An 8,834-nucleotide genomic window follows, 5' to 3' on the forward strand; every position below is an offset into this window, starting at 1 on the left:
CAGCTATAGAGATGGCTCAAGTCCACATGAAATAATAATATAATATACAGTATTTATATACCGCCTTTCTTGGTCTTTATTCAAGACTTTATTCAAGGTGGTTTACATAGGCAGGCTTATTAAATCCACGCAGGGATTTTTACAAATTGAAAGAAGGTTCTTTCTTTCAAGAATCACTACATTCAAGGTGTTACACTCCGATCTGGTTTAACATTCTGGCCTCCATCCTCCCATGCTCCGAGCAGATGGAACAGCTCAGCTGCAGCTTGTCAGCTGCTTCAAGGTCGCACGGTGCCGGTGGCCTCGAACTGGCGACCTTGTGGATGTTAATCTTCAGGCAAATGAAGGGTCTACCCTCTAGACCAGACCTCCTGCCCAGACCTCTAGACCAGACCGTGAACCCAGCACGCGGATATCAGTGTGTGCTGCAGCCATCATCACCACACTCCCTTTCTAGCCCTGATCCGCCTTACCTTATCTCTTCCCCTTTTCTCCTCCCCCTAGCCCTCCTTCAACACCCTGCACTAACTTACTGGTGCTGGTGGGTGTCCCCGGTTCTGCTGGCACATGAACCCAGCTGCTCAGCCTTTGCAGCAGTGGCTAGGTCACACTGAATGACTCGTCACCTTTAGCAACAGGCTGTAAAGGGCCTTATACTGCCAGAGTGAGTATTCTGGCGGCGCAAGGCCCAAATAGGATTGGGTTACTAAAGAAGGACAATTACTTTTTGCTGAAGTAGATTCCGGATGATGCTCAAATTATACTGAAATAACAACTCAATCCTATTTTACACTGAAACAGGCAGGCCAATGGGCCTGCGCTGTATCCGGTGCCGGTTCTGGGCAGTTTGTGGATTGGCTTCAGCCAAGGGCAAACTTTTACCCTTGCCCCAGGGAGAGCCATAACAGCCCCAATGGTCTACCCAGATCTGCGCCACCGAATGAAGTGGCACAAATCTGAGCAGCCAGAGACTGCCCCGGGCCGCCAGGGAATGGAGTTAGGATCCAGCATAAGTGCCTCCCACTCCCTGCCCACTCCAGGAATGCCCACCACCTGTCCTCCCCCACTCAGAAATGCCTCCCTCCCACCTCCTCCCTGCCACCTCTGTGCTGGCCAGGGTTGGCAGTGGTTTCCAAAATTTTAGCGTCAGTACCCAACTTAAAAAATTTCACTTTACTCAAGTCTCTGAGGCTATAATGGTAATTGGGCAGCAGTCCCCCCCCCCCGTAGCAGGTTGTTTAACACTTGATGCACATAGCCTAATTTGCCTTGTCAGTTTCGTGACCCACCAAAAATTGGGTCAGAACCCAGTGGTGGGCCACAGACCCACAGTTTGGGAACTGCTGCTTTAAGATGCTAGCGTATAAGGAATGCTGTGTAGATCAGGCCAGAGGCCCATCTAGTCCATCATTCTGTTTCCCACAGTGACCTACCAGCTGCCTCCGGAATCCCACAAGCAAGAGGGAAAGACATCCTTCTCTCCTACCATTGCTCCCCTGCAGCTACCTTTCTGGAAATGACTTTTTGTAATAAGCTAGCTAGACATTTTCAGGAATTGTGATCAAATTCTGTGGTTTCACATTTGCTAACGGATTCCAATTTGGCCCGGAATAATTTCTGAGATTAAATATTTTGTTAATGAAAGTATCTGATTTGCATAAATCAACATAGTACAGATTTCAATCCAACGCATGATGGCTGGATCCATGTGCCTTGTAGATAGAAAGGACCGCTCGGAAAATGAAACCTTTCTTTTTCTCTTTCTAAAAGTTGGTCAAAACTGTAGCAGCACCTCATCATGCTAAACTTGTGCATGGGAGTTCTTTATATGGAGTGAAAACAGGCAAGAATGAATGGATGCAGAGGACAAGCAAAATGTTCCATCTGCATTCATCTCTAACAGCCAAATCTTAGCTAGGAATGTGCTGCCCTTTATGATTGCAGAGCACAGTTCTCCTGTCATAACTGGCCGTATGGGATGCACTATGCGTGCCTCCAACATCCATTTTAGGTCCACAAGTGGCGGAATTGCTGGAGGCTGGAGCAGAGGGTGGCAAGGATGAAGGGGGCAGGTGGAACAGGGTAGAAAGGGGAAATTTCTGGTTGGGGAGGGGACAGGTGGGAGGTGGAATAGGAAAGGGAGGAGTGGATCTTGATTCTTTAAATACTCAGTGCCTATTAAGTCAGTGGAAAAATTTTACACCTTCAGAGCCAAAATGGCAGCACGGCCTTAATGTTGTCTGAGGGCAGTGGTGTAGCTAATGATCATGTAGCCTGGAGCCGAGCTCAAAATGATACCCTGGTCGTTACGTCATGCCCAGGCTTTTAAAAAAGGGAACATGGGGGAGAATCAGCCTCCTCCCCCTTGCAGCTCGCATTCCACTTGCTCTGCCACCTCACCCCTGGCTCCCCCCCTTATTGGTTCCCTGCTGTATAATAACATCTAATTGGCTCTCGGAACAATCAGTCTCAAAGGTGAATTTTGAGTTAAGAAAATCCAGTTTTTGTTACATAATGCAGTTGTTATTTGTGGTTATTTGGCTATAACTTTTGATAGAATAGAGATATTTCAACACGGTTTGTTTCATTGCATTGTACATTAAATTCCACATAGAATGGTATATAACATGATGGTATTATTAAAAAATACCAAGGTTTTCACAATTTTGGCCACTAGTGTCAAGCTCAGGTTGTTGCCCCCCTAAAGCTTGTTGCCCTGTGCAATTGCTATCCCCTGCACCTCCTTAGCTACACCACTGTCTGAGAGCCAACTAAAATGTATCCCCAGTTATAAAGGGCTTCTCAACCAGATTTCCTATCAAAGCTGTCAGCTTGACGTATCCTTATTCCTACCCTCATTCATATTTTAGGAATATTTTAATAATATAATCAAAGATACTATGTATAGCACATGGTCCATCAATAAATCATCCCCATATGTCTCCCTATTTGTCCTATAATTTATAACTACTAGCATGCTTATCTACATCTTTTAAATTATCCAGTGACCAAAATGTCCCTCTAAACCATTTGCAGGAGTCATCAGAGGTGAGCTGTAACACTATTTATTTGGAAAGTGCTAAAGTGTACTGAAAGAAGAAGACAATAGCAGACTAGCACCTAACAGCCAACACCACTCCTAGACTGCCCTCATTTCACCCACAGAACTGGGATTAAACTGAGATAGAAGTTGATGCCAGCACCCAAAGTTATGTACTTCCAGGCAGAAGGAGACCACTTTGGAAAAATATCCTTCCCAGGGTAGCTGAGAGTCCCTGGGAGTATAGAAAGGCAGAAACTATGGTAAGACAGAGCAAATCAGAGCCCCACTGGGCCAAAGATCCATCACCCAATATTCTGTTTCCCACATGACTAGTCAGATATCTCTGATTGTCAATAGGACTGGCTTGAAAAACAATATTTTGAAATTAAAAAACCAATCAGATGTCAGTGGGATTTGTTTGCAAACAAATTTGCGTGTCATTGATGTGTTTGTTATCCTGAGATGTGCCTTTGTGAAGGCCACAACACTTAAACTGAAAATGTGTACAGTTTCTTAATTTAAGACACAAGCATTTAATCAGAGAATAACAGCTGATCTATGTGTTAGATCAGGGGTGGGCAAACTTTCAACTTTAGGGATACTGGACCTTTAATAATTGTGTAGGACAGGGGTCTCCAAACCCCGGCCCGGGGGCCAGATATGGCCCATGGCGAGCTTCTATCCGGACCGCAGCCAGCCTCTTATCCCCTAAGAGCCTCCGGCCCCCTTGGCCAGACATGACTGGAACTGTGCTCTGGTTGCATCTGGAGGGTGTTCTACGGGCCAGAGAGGTTGAATGAATGAGCCCGTTCATTCATTTATTCACTCATATAATAATAATAATAATAATAATAATAATAATAATAATAATAATAATAATAATAATAATAATAATAATAATAATAATACAGGCATTTATATACCGCCTTTTTTGGTCGTCAGATTTCTCCTCAGATTTTAATTCAAGACAGTTTACACGGGCAGGCTGTTCTAAATCCCCGTAGGGATTTTTACAATTGAAGAAAGGTTCTATCTTTCAAGAACCACAACAGATGGATCTTTTATGGTCTATTATCACTTTCTGGCCTCCAGATTCCTCCCACACAGGCTGACAAGCAGCTCCTTCAAGAGCAGGTGGAATAACTAGGCTGGGCTTGTCAGCTGCTTCAAGGTCTCCCCATTCACAGTGCTGGTGGCCTTGAACTGGCGACCTTCGGATGTTATCTTCAGGCAAACAGAGGCTCAACCCTCTAGACCAGACCCTCCTGCCTCTAAGTTCCATCTCTAATTTATTTATATACATTTTATATTTAAATTTTTTTTCTGGCCCTCAACACCATGCCAGGTATTTGATGCGGCTCTCTGGCCAAAAAGTTTGGAGACCCCTGGTGTAGGAGAGAGAATTTCAACAGATGCAACTTGTCATCTGTGAGATGACAAGCTGCACCTGCTGAAATTCCCTCTTCTATAAATTGTTAAAGGTCCAAGATCCCTAAAGTAGAAAGTTTAGCTTGAAAGTTGAAAGATCCCTAAAGTTGAAAGCCCACTCCTGTGTTAGACACAATTTCATGATTCTTTTTCTTGACATTTGTTTCTAAAATGCAAATTAGGTACAGGTGCGGACCCCCTCCCCATCTTTTCATCTACATGTGGGAAAGCAACTGGAGTGGGGTGATTTAAGTGGACAAATAGCAGATACAGCAGCGTCACTAGGGTTTATGTCATCCAGTACAAAAGCTCATTGTGTCACCCCCATGATGGACCTCCTCTTGTACCAGACCATATAGAATAAGTTACAATATCATATGCACAACCTAACTGCAGTGGCATCTTTAGGGTTGGTGTCACCCCTGTTAACTTTATTTATTTTAATATGTAACAGTATAAGTCAACCAACAAATCAGTAACCAAAAAAACAAAACAAACCAGTGGCCAACTTGATGACATTCAAACAACTGAATAAGAGTTCTAGTATTAGCTCTGATGTATGGAAATGAGAGCTGACTCATACTAACATTTTATTGGTTCCCTGCTGTGTCATAATAACACCTCATTGGCTCTTGGAACAATCAGTCTCATTGGTCAGTTTGGCGTGAAGGAAATCCATTTTTAGTTACATAAGGCAGTTGTGTTTTCATTTTCAGGCTATTTGCCATAACAGCTGATAGAATTACAAATATTTCAAAGCAGTTTGTTTCATTGCATGCTGCATTAAATTATTCATCAAATCAAATATAATATGATGGTATTATTTGAAAAAGCTAAGAATTTCACAATTCTGGCCAGTAGTGGTGCTAACCCCTCTGAGTGCGTCACCCAGTGTGGTCTGCACCCTCTAGCAATGCCACTGAGCAGATAAGAAAAGGATCAAGCAGTCCTTTTCTTCCAATCATACCTAAAACAATTTCCACTCATTTTGTATTTAAAAAAAAACACCCTAAGGGGGAAAAATCCAGAGAACTGCACACAATGTACATCCTACATGAATTTGACTAACCCTTTAAAAGCATTTTTTCTATCAGTCAAATTGGTAACTAACCGGGCAAAGAAACACCTTTTAAAGTGGCAACTCTTGTACAGGGGTGCGCCACTTAACAACGGGGATACATTCTCTATCTCCGTTGATATGAGATTAGGTCATTAAGTGAGCATTTAGTCCAATCCGTTGCCTTTGTTGTGTAAACAGACATTCCCTGCCAGACACTAGCTGGCTGCACTTGCTACTGGAGATAGATTGCCTCTTCTTTGCATTAAGAGCCTCTCTGTTGTGTAAACAGACACTTTGCTGCTGGCTATGGGAGGCGTGATTGCTTCATTAAGAGCATCTTTATTGTGCTTTGACCGCTGTCATATATGCGGTCAAGCAAACGGTTGTTAAGTGGCACATGCCTGTGTATTTAGCAGAGGGAGAGCAACTGTTCACTGCAGCACAGAATTCAGTGACCATCTGCTGGCATCTCCCTTACGTTCTCTTGTAGACTGCAAGCACTTGTGCGACAGGAGACCATCTTTTCATTTATTTTGCTATGTAAACCAGATTGTGAACTTTGGTTGAAAAGTTGTATAAATGTCTGTTGTACTGATTATTATTGTGATTTTCTTGAATTGCAATAGATTATTTATAGTGAATTATTTTTTCTGCATCATAAAGTGCTCAGAGTTCTACAGAATGAGTGTGAGGCCAACACATATGGCAGTAAATCCACAAAATTAAGGACATATCTCATTTAAAAAAAATCTTATAGCAGACTTGATAGCAGTTTTCAAATGCATGAAGGGTAGAGATGAGCTGTGCCTGTCAACTGTAGGCAAGACCAAAAAAATGCACTAAGACAGCAAGGAAGAAAATGGTAAGCTGTCACACAGTCTCTCAGATTGCATTTCTCCTAAAGCTCTGACACTCCTATTAGTGTCAGGACTACTAGACATTAGACAGAACTTCGTGAAATTGTGAACTATGGGCATGGTGGAACACAGGGACAGGTTGCCTTGCTTGTGATAGAATATCCATCACAGGATGCAACTTGGGGCAAGTTAGATGTGCATTTGGTTGATTACGTGGATTCAGTCTTTGCAGGAGGAGGTTCAATTACTGTTACTAGGGTTACCAGATACAAAGGGGGGCATGCCTATACCTTTAACCATTGTATAGAAGCAGTGGCATAGCTAGAGGGGGTGCAAAGCATTAAGTTTTGCAGGTGCCTGAATGTGCCATGCAAGCAGCCCCTCTCCCTCCCCTTTGGAGCCATTCCAGGCGGGGGGAGCAAAATGGAGGCATACGCCTTCTGGGATTGTTCCAGGGAGGCCTTCTGAATGTATGCCTCTTGTTTTGCTCCCACCACCCCGAATGGCTGTGAAGGGGAAGGGGAGGGGCCGCTTGCATGGTACATTCAGGCGCCTGCAAAACTTAATGCTTTGCACACCCTCTAGCTATGCCACTGATTCTATACAATAGTTAAAGGTATAGGCACACTGTTCCCTTTGTATCTGGTAAACCTGGTAATAGTAATGCAGTAAACGCATTCAGGCGGCTGCAAAACTTATTGCTTTGCACCCCCTCTAGCTACACCACTATATAAAAAAGGGAATTCTGAACCAGGCGCAGCTTTTTAAGCCCTTCCATGTTGAGATGTTTGCCAAAATCCTCTCTTCTATATAATGGTTAAAGGTATAGGTGCTCTGTCCCCCTTTGTATTTGGTAACCCTAACTGTTACTGAATTACTGAGGGAGCCGTATGTCCCACTGTGTCAAAAAGTAACACTAAGGACATGTAGTCAGTTGAGCAAGGATAGGCTTTAGTGGGACTCTTACTTCTGTCAGGGAGATAGCATTGATGGTCATGAAGCCCTTTCCAGGTGAATAATTCTAGAGCAGTCGAAGCAGTTAATACAGGTATTAGTGACTATAGTATTTTCACAGATAGACTGAAAGAGAAGGTGATATGGGCACAGTGCAGTTGCTGGAAGAACAGGCAGAGCATAATACTGAGCCTAAATGACAGGGGGGAAAGTGATGCTGTCAGCCTCAGGAGAGGCAGAGGAGATGACGGCGCTTTGGGACTCCAGTTTCAGCCATATTATGTTTTCAAGCTGAGGACAAGTTATTGGAAAGACAAGTCAAGCTATGAGACTGATGGAAAAGGAATAAATCAGCAGCTGAAACATAGATTTGAACTCCCAGTTTCAGAAATTTGTTTTTATGTACCCTTTTAAAGACCTACATGTACTATTGTGAGTAAGCCCCTTCTCTGTTCACTGGTTAAGACCTGGCACACATTCAGCCCTGCTTCTACTCAGGAGGGCTTCTGCAAGCAGTGGTGTCGCTAGAGGGGAGTGTGGAGTGCGGGTTGCAGCGGGTGACATACATGAAGGGATGACACCACTACTCCCCCAAATTTTTAAAATCTTTGTATTTTTGAATAATACCATCATGTTATATCAATCAATGTGTGATTTCATGCAGAATGCAATGAAACAAACAGCTTTGAAATACCTCTACTCTATCAAAAGTTATAGCCAAAAAACCAGTGAGGGTGGAGCGATGGTACATCACCACTCCCACTGCCTAGGGCGTTGTCCCACCCACTGCATGGGAGGAGGTCCATCATAGAGGTGACACACAGGCCTCCCACACCAGCTGATGAAACCCAAGCGACGCTACTGTCTGCAAGTGTCAGAGCCCCTCTCACACAAGGGGACGGTGCCTCAGGGGCTCCAGTGTCAATTTTCACAAAAATGGCTCATAAAAGCCATTTCAAAAAGGTGTAGAAAAAGTGGCCAAGGGTTCGAGGGACATTTGGGCAGCCAGATAGAAGTCTGGCAGGTGTGCAACTGCTGACCCAGTTTCACAGCCCAATTCCAAACACGGCTGGCACAGAGGGGCCGTTCAGCCCACACTGTATCCAGCACTGGGAAGGAGCGGGCTGGAGGTCTCCTCCAGGTCAGGGGAGCATTCTTCTCCTCAACCCAGATAAAACCCCAGCCTGCACAATGGGGCTACTCGCATCTGCACCAGTAAAATCACTGGTGCAAGTTCAAGCAGCCCCATGTTAGGCCTCCAAGCCTGGGAAGGAGAATAGGATTCAGTGTGCATCACTGCTGCCAATTCCACCTCCCTGCCCCTGTGCCACCTGGTGATTCTTTTGGATGCAGCACCAGCGAGACAGTGTATGCCTTCCCGCCAGTGCTGCTCACTCACTGGGTGCCAGAACTTGCTTTATGGCACGTTTGCAACACCCTAGGCTGGCACTGCTGTCTCTGCCTCAGTGTTCGTTGTGAATGGGATTGCGCC

This window comes from Tiliqua scincoides, chromosome 1, assembly GCF_035046505.1.
Source record: "Tiliqua scincoides isolate rTilSci1 chromosome 1, rTilSci1.hap2, whole genome shotgun sequence".
Classification (NCBI taxonomy): domain Eukaryota; kingdom Metazoa; phylum Chordata; class Lepidosauria; order Squamata; family Scincidae; genus Tiliqua; species Tiliqua scincoides.